Here is a 12690-nt window from a genome sequence, read left to right on the forward strand (position 1 = left end):
CTCTCTACTGCTTCTATGTTACAATTTCATTTACTTCTCCTAAAAATATCTAAAATTCAGCATCTTAACCATGATAACTTCTGCAAATTGAGGATTTTTCATCAACAAATCCTCTTTTCATCGTGGTGGTCAACCGTGGCGACGGCGTAAAGAAGCGAAGAAGAAGAAGAAGACCAGCGGTCATTTTTTCCACAATCTATAATAGGGTGAGTTCAAGCTTCTTCAAAGCTTCACCATCTCAATGATTCTCTTTTAATTCACCCCTCTTCCTTCATCAAATCAACTCATCCTACCCATTGTAACTGTATCACTAACAATTCTAGTGATTATTACCACTAACAAACTAACTTCTCTTGTAAAAATGCACCCACACTATCAACATATGGAGTAGGCAACCGCACAAGTAAACCAAATTCACTCACTCCCATGGACGCTTCTCTCCTTTCACCACATCAATAATTCTCTTACTTGAGCCCACATCCATGTGACTCAAGAGATAAGAGAGACCCCACTCTTATTTGAAATTCATAAAAATTCATAATCCTTGATCTTTCCTAATAAAATTGATTAGGTTTAATCCTAATCAAAGCTTCTAAAACCTATAAATAGAACCCATTCCTCCTTGTAAAAGACATCACTATACCATTGCACACTAGATTGAGCGTACCACACGCCAGTTCTATCTTGGTTGTAAAGAGAGAGTAAGCTTTCTATACACCATCACCTTGGTGCATAGAAAAGCTTGAGCTAGTTTGAGTGAGTGAGAGTAGAAGATATTCTTCCTACCATTGTTGTATCTACTCCAACATCAATGAATTGTTAGTACTAAGTTGCAATTTCAGCGAGTAATTCGTAGAATTTTAGGTCCTCTTAGGTTGGTAGAGATAAACGCATCAGTAATCCTTTTATTTTGCCTCTCATTAGGTACGACCTTAGTTTGGACGTCTATATTTTTGTTTTGTTTTAAGAATTAGGTCATGCATAGACCTGGTCATGCATAGACCTGGTCATGCATAGACCGTGGATAATGGCCCAGGAATACAGGTTTTTCCCTTTTATTTCACTCCACACATTAGAGTAAACATTGCAATTAGTAGAAAAATCCATTTTCAACAACGTATGGTATTCATGTTTGGTGCCCAAAGAGTAGGAGAAATTCTCGTGTCACCAAACCCTGTCATTCTACCTCTTATTGATTATCATAGGTCATTTGATGCGAATATTTTTATTTTGTTGTAGAATAGATTGCAATTTAGAAAATATTATTGTGTAAATATTTTAAAGAAAGAAAAAACAAAAACGCGTCACTTTGAAATCAATTCAATGGAGAGCCAACGCCAAATATCTGGATATCCTCTTTTCTTTGGAGAGCCTGGAGAGGATGCAGAATTATTTCTAGCGAATCTCAAGATGTCTTGCCGTATCAAGAGGATAGTAACTGATCAAGAACGTGTAGAAATGTTTGAGGTGGTCCTTAGGAAAGATGCTAGCACTTGGTTTGACTCTTTGCCTGAGGAAGTTAAAGGGAATTACACGGAAGTTTTGAATCGTTTCAAGAAATACTTCTTTGATCCCCAAAACACTCAGAAATTATGGCAAGACATTGTTTCTCACAAGCAAAAAGACTTAGATGACTACTACTTGTACAAGCAAGAGTTCCTACGTCTTTGGGCTCTATGGATACGAAATGTTGCCAACCCTGGTGATGGTGCAGAATTTCTAAAGAAGGAGAGGTTCATAGCCGGACCCTTTCCTGACCTTAAGGTAAAAGTTGAGGCGGGTGCACCTGCTACCTTTGATGCAGCTGAAACTAGGGCTTCTGAGAAATATAGGAAACTCAAGTGCTTAAGGGGGGAGGTTCCAATAGAAGTTCTTAGACCCAAAGGTAAGTCACAAGCATCAACATCTAAGGAGCTTCCTGAGGTAACGGCGGAAGTGATTGAGAAGTTAAATGAATCTTTAAGCAGCTTGTCAATTCACCTTGCACAAGCTGTAGGTCCAAAGGGACAAGCAAAGAAGTCTGAAGAGCGAGACCCACGACCTAGGAGAGTCTTGCAATGTTGGAATTGCGGTGAGTCTCGACATGGGATGTATAATTGTCCTTGGCCCCGTGGGGAGCCAGGGAGACCTAACTTGAATTACCCAGTGATGAATGCAGATGAAGGAACTAGTCAACAACCACGGCTTATACAAAGGCCAAATGGAGCAAGACCACCTCCACAAGGAGTGGAAGGAGTTCCACCTTTGCCAGACCCAAACGTGCATGTGGTAGAGGTGACAAATTCAAGAGAGGTTGACATGGAAGCAAATGGCATTAAGCGTGGCCGAGGGAAAGGTAAGGAGAAAGAAGGTGTTACATCACAAAGTGACCATGGACGAGAAAAGAAGGCAAAGGAGACCAAGGAAGCTAAGAGGACTCGACGTCGTATCAACCTCCAAGACTTTCCTCTTGGACATGGAATGGCTCCATACAACCTGTTGGAAGACATGAGAGGTAAGGGTCCTGATATCTCATGGCCTCAATTTCTTGCATTATGTCCACAAGTTAGGAGGGATTTAACAAGGGCAGTTAGCACTAGGAGAAAGGTAAAAGAGAGTGTGCCTGTTGTAAAAATTGCACAAGCTAAAATGAATGAGGACATTACACCTGTGCTAGATTGTTACATAAAAGGGAGATTGGTTAGGAAAGGTCTAGTGGATGGGGGTGCACAAATTTGCATCATGACAGAGGGACTCATGCAAAAATTAGGCATGCACATCCATGAGACACCTGAAATTAAGGTCAAGATGGCAAACAATAGCAAGGCTAGGTGCGTAGGCATTTGTAAAAATGTTTTTGTGGAGGCCTTTGGCATTAAGAAGGCAGTGGATTTCTATGTCATGTCTATAAAAGGAAATGGTTACCCATTTATCCTAGGGAGACCATGGCTAATGAAAATGCGAGCTTTGCAGGATTGGGAGAGTGGAAAGCTAATTTGCAGGAACGACAATCATAAGAAGGTTGTCTTTGACATGAAGGAGCAACGCCAAGAGGAGCTCCATGAAGAATCATCTCAAAGTGAGACGGAAGAAGGTTGGACCGATAACACTTTAGAAGAAGAGAGTAGCGGCAGCATTACTGAAGAGGAGTCTTCCATCGAAGTCATGGGGGTAAGGTTTAAGCCAACCAACCAAGAGACCTCTTGTCAAGGTTTGGAGGAGGTAGGTTCCCAAGAGAACCAAAAAGTGGAAGATGAAAGAATGCTAGAAGGTATGCTATCTACAACACTTACAAAGGATGAAAGAGAGGAGTTCAAATGTGTGCTAAGGAAATTTCCTAGGCTTTTTGCTAAAGACTACACCGATGTGCGTGGAGTAGATGTTGTTCAACACAAAATTGAGTTGAAGCCAGAGGCCACACCTAAGGCTCAGAAGCTACGAAGGCTAGGAGTCATCAAGGAGCAGGCTTTACTCAAGGAGGTAAGAAAGCTTCTAGCAGCAGGTTTCATTCAGTGGAGAATTCAGAGTGGGTCTCTCCCGTTGTTGTCACTCCTAAGAAAAACGAATAGTGGAGGGTGTGTGTGGATTACCGTCCACTCAATGAGGCAACAAAAAGAGATCACTTTCCCCTCCCATTTCAGGATGAGATACTAAATGAGGTAGTTGGTCATGAGAAGTACACTGTGTGTGATGGCTACTCAGGCTACTTTCAAATAGGTATCGCATTGGAAGATCAATTGAAAACAACCTTTATCACTCCTTGGGGTTGTTATGCTTTTAGAGTCATGCCATTTGGTCTGACAAATGCTCCTGCAACATTCCAATGTTTCATGAACATGGTGTTTCAAGCATTCTTTGGAAAGTCAATTAGGGTGTTCATTGATGATTTCTGCATTTATAGCTCAAAATCATTGCATCTACAAAGGGTAGAAGAAGGTTTAAAGAAGCTCTACGACATGGGAGGTCAACTCAACCCCGACAAGTGCCACATAGGTGAGGATGAAGTGATCTTGCTCGGTCACAAGGTTTCCTATAAAGGCATTGAGGTGGATCCTTCAAAGGCAAAGGCTCTTATTGAGCTTCCATCACCGAAGAGTCTTAAGGAGGTCATCTCTTTCATTCAGAAGGTGAAGTATATGTCACGCTTCATTCACTTAGCCTCGGAGTTGCTTCATCCTTTGCAAAAGTTGACACAACAAGTAGAATTTGCATGGTCTGATGAGCTTGAAGAGTATTTTTGCAACATTAAAGTCCTTTTGTCAGAGCTACCAACACTCATGCCTCCTTGTTGGGAGTACACATTCTTTGTTAGCTCTAGTGTTGGAAGGGAAACAATTGGTGCTGTGTTGCTACAACAAGATCCCCACAGTACAAGGATGCGACCCATTTACTTTGCTAGTAGGGTCATGAATGCTTTGGAGAGAGACTGCACAGAAGCAGAACTCATGATGCTTTCTCTCATGTTTGCGGTGAGAAAGTTTAGATCCTACCTGCTACCAAAACCTTTTGTAATTCTCACTGCAGAAAATTTGTTCCCTTGGGTGTCATCTCAAATGAATCTTAGTACTAGGATCTCAAAGTGGATTATGGAGTTGCAAGAGTTCCAATACTCTTTCAAGGTAGAAGATAGTGTGCGTGCACAATTGGCAGGGATTCTCACTTATAGGGTACATGAGAAGGAAATTAAGGTGCCTCAAGTAAAGACCCTACCATTGCCACCACCAAAAAGTATTCCCAATGCTTTTACCTTGTTCTTTGATGGAGCTTTTCGACGAGCCACAGGGAAAGCAGGGGGAGGGCTAGTGTTGCTCAACCCAAGTGGAGAGGTGGTCATGAAAGAGAAGGTCAATCTACCAGGTTCAACTAGCAACAATGAAGCAGAATACGACACACTACTTCATGGTTTGAAGATGTGCATTGGCCAAGGGATAAAACGTCTCATGGTAAAGGGACATGCACTTCTCATTGTTAAACAGATTTTAGGCATTTGGGCATGCAAGAATGAAAGCTTAAGGACAAAAGTTCATGCCATTCGTAAGATGTTTAATCAGTTTGAAGAAGTGCAACTATATCATATTTCGAGGAAACAAAATGAAGATGCCGATTTACTTGCACAACAAGCAGTTACATGTGTTGAGAGAGAAGTGCAGGTCATCATGGTGGCAGCAGCTGTCAAGCAACCGAGATACCAGGGATTGGAGTCATTGGCTCCCATTATTGGCTACATTTTGGAGGGTGAGTTTCCACAAGACTTCACGAAGGCTCAGAAGAGGAGACTCATGAAGAAGGCAAGTTTCTATCTCTTCCTAGAAGGCTCCCTCTATCAAAAAGGGAAGGATCAAGTGTGCAGAAGAGTACCAACTATCAAGGAAATTCAAACCATTCTAAAAGGTTTGCATGAAGAGGCATGTGGTGGTCATTTTGCCCAAGAATCAACTGTGAAGAAGATTTTGCTTGCGGGGTATGTTTGGCCAAGCTTGCATGTGGATGTTCAACATTGGTGTAAAAGCTGTCACAATTGTCAGATAAATGGAAATAGAAGGTTGGTGCATGGCCCGAGGCAAATAGTTCTTGCAAATGGACCCTTTGAAAAGTGGGGCATTGATGCTATGGGTCCTCTGCCTAGGACAAAAAATGGTAAACTCTACATTCTAGTGGCTGTAGACTATATGACTAGGTGGGTGGAAGCTCAAAGTGTGGCAAGAGTGAATGAGAGGACAGTTAGCAAGTTTGTGTACAATCACATTTGTTGCAGATTTGGGACACCTTTGGAGATTGTTTCTGATAATGGTCCAGGGTTTAGGAAGGGCTTGCTCACAGAAGTTTGTGAAGAACTTCACATTCTACATCGTCATAGCACACCATACTACCCACAGTCAAATGGTTTGGTGGAGAAGGCTAATGGTGTCATTGCAGGAATCATTAGAAAGATGGTGCAAAACAAGACAAAATTATGGGATGACTTCTTGGATGGTGCCTTGTGGGTATATCGAACCACATATAGGGAAGCCACGGAGTTCACACCATTTCACTTGGTGTATGGTCAAGAGGCTTTGCAGCCTATCGAGCTCAACATTCCAACAATGCGACTTCATGGAAAAGGAGCACAAGATGATCAAGAGGTATGGATGGATCGACTTCTTACGTTAGTGGAGCTTGAGTGGATCAGAGAAGCAGCATATGAGTGCTACAAGAGGAAAGCCACACAAGCGAAAGAAACGCACGACAAGAAACTGAAGGACAAAGGCATCAAGGAAGGAGAGCTTGTGCTAAGGTATGACAATCGACTTGACAATCGTTTTGATGCCAAGTTTGAAACTAGATGGCAAGGGCCATACATAGTCAAGAAGGCTTTCAATTCTAGTTACTATCAGCTTATGGACTTGAATGGTAAAGAGCACTCCAGGAAGGTAAACGGGTATCGCTTGAAGCCCTATTTGAGTCGCCTTCTACCAAAGGATCTACCAAAGATCTGTCCAAAGGACGCTGTCTCATGTAAGTATTGTTACATGAAGCATGAGTGTAACTCCAGCCAAAATTCTGAGGGGCCAAACAATGAAGATCTCGTCAAGGACTCTGAAGCACTCTCTTTGGAAAAGATGCTCTATGATGGTACATGAATATACCATCATCCTGGGGGAGGGCTAATGATAGCCGTTTTTCGGCTCTCCATAATTGCCATAGTAAGTTACTCCACCCTACCAAATTCACCCAAACGCTATGGCTATCCCTACCATTTCACTGTACATAGCCGTGTGTGAGTTAGGGGGCTTTTCCCATATCTTCTTAAAAACCCTCAGCTAGCTAGTCACTGGGCTAGTTGAGCCAAAAAATTAAAAAAATAAAAAAATAAAAGTATATTATGGCCTCTTTATGTGTAAATATTTCATTGTATATATGGCCTAAATATAGGGATTTTTTATAATTATTTTGGTATTTTATTTAAATATTTCTACTTAGGTGTGTGTTTTATTAAACCTATGTACACCTTCTTTCATCCTCTTACACCATAATTATATTTTTTGCCAATATGTACATACTCTAACCTCATATTTTTCCTTTATACAAATCACTCCCACATTTTCACCCTCACCCCGTGAAAACAAAAAATTGATTTCTACTCATTGGTCACATTTATTATATTATTTACTTGCATACCTTTTCCTCTTTCACCCAAAATAATTCAAAGAGGACCATATCATATGATTCCAATATCTTTCCATATCCATAACTCCTCCATATTTTTATTATTATTTTTACTCATTATTCTAACACCATATGCTCATTGAGCTAAAGTCCATGAATAGCCCATACACTAGTCCCACCATGTATATATTTCTTTATCCACCAATAATCCTCCTCCATGCATGTGTCAAGGGCAACTTGGATGCTTTGTATTATGATATGACAAAGGAGGGGCTCACTCTTGGATGCATTGTACAAATTCAACAAAGGAGGGGGCCACTAAAAGACTTTTGCAGGCATAAAAAACAGGCTTTTTGGTGAGAATTTTGGCACCTATCTCCACTCCGAATTTTGAGCGGTGGTCAAAAGAGAAAATGTAGCCCACGCTCTGAATAATCACCTCAAATTTTTTCATGATTTTTGGAGCTACCAACGGTGAGCTATGATTTTTTGAGTGGACCCCAGTCTGCCCACTTTTCTCACAAGTAGCCCTTAGTCTTCTCTCACCCTTCCACACACCTACTCACTCTTACACATCCCTCCCTCTCCTTTCCTCACTCAAACCTGCAATTTCCATGGCTTCTCCCACCCTCTTCACCATTACTCTTCTCTCTCATCCCTATAGTTCTTTTATGAACCTCTACATACATACACCCTCTCCATGTCTCTCTCTATTGCTTCTATGTTACAATTTCATTTACCTCTCCTAAAAATATCTAAAATTCAGCATCTTAACCATGATAACTTCTGCAAATTAGGATTTTTCATCAACAATCCTCTTTTCATCGTGGTGGTCAACCGTGGCGGCGGCGTAAAGAAGCGAAGAAGAAGAAGAAGACCAGCGGTCATTTTTTCCACAATCTACACAAGGGTGAGTTCAAGCTTCTTCAAAGCTTCACCATCTCAATGATTCTCTTTTAATTCACCCCTCTTGTATAGAATGTCGCCTCTTGAATCACAAGCACAACTTCTTTCCTAGTTTTGTGAGCATGTTATGGATGGATGTAAGACATATATTCAGGATGGATCAGAACAACTTAGGTTTGTCTTGATGTCCATCAAGCTGAGAGACACCCCCTCTTTGCATCTCTTCAAAGCACCCTAGGGCTTTTGCCCATCTCAACCTCTTCCAAATTGTGACATGCCTTCAAGATGCAAGCATAGGTGATTGCATCTAGAGAGATATGCTCGCTTCATAAAGAGAGATGTTCTCACTTTGCATCAACTAAAAATAGTCTAGAGCTTGCTAGACCCACCGATATTTGGCACATCCCACAATCAGTGCATTCCAAGAGACGACATTCTAGATAGGAAGCTGCTCGATCTCTTTTTGTGTTTTTTGAAGCACACCACATTTAGCATATGTATCGACCAAGACAGTAAGCATGACATCTTTTTTGATAACCTGTGACTAACAATATAATCCCGCAGTCAGTGCATTGCAAGAGGCGTCATTCTGGACAAGAAGCTCTTCGAGCACTTTTTCTATTTTCTCAAGCGCACCACAATGGGCATACATATTGACCAATATAGTGCCAAGCACAACATATTTTTTTGATATACTCTGACTAATTGTGAAGTTTTGTGCCCATATCAGGATCTTGCGTAGAGCCACATGCCTTCAAGATGCCTGCATAGGTGATTGCATGCATACAAAATTGTATTCCTATGTAGATCTACAACTAACTCAAGGTCCTACTCTACATTTTTAAATATAATGTTTCCTTATTGAAAGCTCCCAATCTACCAAGAAAAATCCTTTAAAAGGTCACAAAGATCCTTATGGACTCGCTCAAACTATACATTTCCATAGCTCAAACTAAGAGCTTTGATGCCAAGTGTGACACCATCAAAGATTATGAGCCAGTATTTTACCAGGACTCCCTCTGGCCTGATCTAGTATTTCAACAGGCCTAACATAGCTTTTTTATATGTGTACGTATATGCCCCATTGAGGGAGCCTTTGCAGAGATACAACAAGATTTTGGTCATTGGTGCCTCTTTTGTGAGGATTCTCAGATTGGATTTAAGACCTCATTAGACTCATGACCCAACCATTTTTTAGCTTTTTTTATGCCTTCAATATAAGTCCAAGAGGAGCTAGCCATATGTGGCTTTCACAAGTTTCCAAATCAGCAATTTCTCCTCATGCATCAGTTTTGTGGTAGCCATCAAGCTTATCACATGATACAAGTTGGCACTTAGTGCCCTCATGGATATATATATTCAGCATTTCATATTCCTTTACCTCAAGGCTTTGACTCCATATGAATATTCTATTTGAAGAAGTAAGCTCAACACCGTACATGCACACTATGATTCATGTCGGCGTCCTTGAGGCTCTTGTCGTCTCTTGCCAAATGTTTTGTTGTTGCCTAGTAGAAATTCAAGGAAGTGTATGTCCATTCTATCTCCATTGCATTTGCCACACAATTGTCTTCAAAACCATCCCCCAAACAGCTTTTATTATCCACCATACCCAATTTCAGAGCATGATCACCAAATGTGGATCATCAGCTATCACAGCATTTCTCAACCGCGGAAGTGCATTGTTGTTGGTTTAATAAGGTGCCTTCTTGGTGCATCCACTATTAAAAACAATCAAGAGCTTCCTCAGCTTCCCAATTACATTAGGCTTGCTTCAAGTATATTTTTGCATCTACAGAGATGCACACGCTTCATATAGAAAGATGTACTCGCTTCGCATCATTTGGATCTAAGCATAACTTCTTTCCTGTATCACTCATGTTCAATTGAAAGCAAGCCTACTTTTTTCGAGCATGTGTCTGCATCTACAGAGAATGACTCGCTTCATATAGAGAGATGTGCTCGCTTTGCATTAGCTGGACATAGTTTAGAGCTTCCTTGCCACGCCGATGTTCGGCACAGCCAGGTGGAGCTTCTTGAGTGCATTTCAAGAAGTGACATAAACATGTGCACATGTTCAATTGAGATCGCTACATATGGCTAGAGCTTCTTGGTCTTGTCCTTGTTGGGCATATCCCGCAATCAATGCACTTCAAAAGAGACGACATTATGCAATTAGTGTGTTTCAAGAGGCGACATAAACGTTCGCACATATTCAATTGAGAGTGTTATAGGTAGCTAGAGCTTCTTGTCCCTATCCCTATTGGGAATATCTCACAATCAATGCACTTGAAGAGACAACATTTCGCAATCATTGTGTTTCATTAGGCGACATAAATCTGCGCACATGCTCATTTGAGATTGCTACAAGTGGCTAGCCACGACACTAAGTGACACATAACATTAAAGAGGGGGGGGTAAGGGGATCGACGACGCAGAAGTGGATGCGGGGAGCCCGAGGCAGATTAAACCCGGACGCGCGGCAAGTCAACGCGAAAAAGAACCCGGGCGGCGACTCGATTTGAACCCAGGGCCTCGTCGCCCAGATTGTGATGCATGGGGTAACCATCCCACCCGCGCGCACATGTTGTACCCATGGCCCGAGTTTTTGGGGTTTTATATTTAAAATATAGGCGCTGCCCGGGTTTAATCTGTGGCCGGGTTTAGTTTTTAAGTGCCCATCTACGGCTGCAACCTCTCCGATTTTCGTGCGCGCACTTCTCTGCCCTCGATCCCCTTACCCCCCCTCATTAATACTATGTGTTATTTAGTCCTGAGGGGTAGCTAGGGCCAAGAACGACAACATTTCACAATCATTGTGGTTCATGAGGCGACATAAATCTGCGCACATGCTCATTTGAGATTGCTACACGTAGCTAGAGCTTCTTGGCCCTATCCCTGTGGGCATATCCTGCAATCATTGCACTTGAAGAGACAAAATTCCACAATCATTGCATTTCAAGAGGCGATGTAAACACGTGCACATGTTCTTGAAAGAAAACCCACTTTGAACATAGTGAGAATAGCTGGAACTAGAAACATTTCAACAACTCACAAACACAGACAAGTGTGAGAAAAAAACAATGAGAGAGAGAAAGAGAGGGAGGTTACCAACCTTGCTACAGGAATGCTGACGAGCTACTGATTGTGACTGCTTGCTGCAGTTGTGATAGAGGATTTGCTCTAATTGCAAGGACCTGGTGGATGTGTTCCTCCAAGCTTACGAGATGCTGATTGCAACGGCTTGCTGCAATTGCGATAGACAAACTGCTCCCGCATGAATTAAAAAGAGTGAGCTTTTTTTTCCATAAAAGCAAGAGAGTATTATATTAAAGAGAGAACGAAGTTACAAAAGTCAGTCCAGCAAAAAGCAATATAGGGACAGTCATCATGTCTTTGACCTAGGTTACAAAAGGCATTATACCGATTACATGCCATAGGATGTAATTAGGTTTTTTCCTCCTCCATACTGCAAAGTGAGCTTTGCTACCTACATCTACTTGCAACCATTAAAACAGCGCATGCGATTTGCTAAAAATAAAAATGCAACCGTTTGAAAAGTGCTTCCATGTGGACGAAGGAGATGCGAGCTTGTGGAATCTCGCTATATGACGGAGATGCCCCTTTGATTAGATGGGAAATACAAGAGAGGTGGCAGGTGACGGAGCCTTAACAGTAGAGAGCATGGGGTCTTCAATGAACCCCGTGTGATGGAACCCACGGAGGAGAAGTCCAAGCACAAAAGCAGAGATGCGCATTCTCGTCCGATCTAGAAAAAACTAAAGTGGGACAAATTTGTAAACTCGAACATTGAGAGAAAAAACTTGGACAAGCATAAGTAAAAGAAAGCACACGTGTAGTTCAATTTTCAATGAACTATGCATGTTGGAAAGGAGAAAACGAAAAAACACTCAGCACCCACGATGAATGCCTCTCTATAGCCCAATGATTCCACAACACCCCTATCCCCTAATAATCACACACCCAGACACCCGGTCTACAAAAGACTACTGCCCAAGCAACCCTAACTGTGTACACGCGGCCACAAAGCAAGCAATCTTAACCCTGTCCTATAACCTTTGCATCACACTTCCACATATAAGCACCTCAAAATTGGCCAATACGTAGACCCGTACACAAATCCCTCGCATGCAACACTCCCTCTCACACACTTATACCCGACAAACAACTAGACTCAAGAGCAAGAGGAAAGATTGACATAACTCGGGAAGGGGGGGGGGGGGGGGGGGGGGGATTTTCAAATATGGATGTACAGTGACAAAGGCCATGGGCGCCAAAATTACCCTCCTTTGGCATAGGATCCAGCAAATCCTCGGTGGATAAGCACAAGCAAGATAATGTGGTTGGCTATCTCCCACTTCGGGCCTTGAATCAGAATTTTGATATGCCACCTTCGACCAAAGGTTCTCTTTAAGTTGACTCATGGTTACCCACAATAATCATTTTTCTCACGGCCACCGTCGTCTGCATATGGCCACCCCTTCTATTTGCTGCACAAAGCGGCCTCGCTGCTTTCTCACTGCCTCAAGCCACCATTGCATCGTTTTTCTTGCTCGTGGATGCATCCTTGACCCTGCGCATGGCTAGCTTCTTGCACCCCTACACCACACAGAGCGCTCCTGCAATGCTCTTTCTTCC

General features: G+C 42.1%; 1 long non-coding RNA gene across 1 annotated transcript in view; it reads right to left on the reverse strand.

Annotated features, from left to right (window-relative positions):
- The window catches only part of LOC147455604 (uncharacterized), a 58498-nt gene that overhangs the window by 13777 nt on the left and 32031 nt on the right, over positions 1-12690 (reverse strand). Inside the window, exon 2 of the long non-coding RNA XR_015188496.1 lies at positions 11147-11298. This is a non-coding gene — a long non-coding RNA (uncharacterized LOC147455604). The remainder of the gene's footprint in view (positions 1-11146; positions 11299-12690) is intronic.

Source organism: Adiantum capillus-veneris, chromosome 6 (assembly GCF_014529385.1).
Source record: "Adiantum capillus-veneris isolate H3 chromosome 6, ASM1452938v2, whole genome shotgun sequence".
In the NCBI taxonomy this organism is placed as follows: Eukaryota; Viridiplantae; Streptophyta; class Polypodiopsida; order Polypodiales; family Pteridaceae; genus Adiantum; species Adiantum capillus-veneris.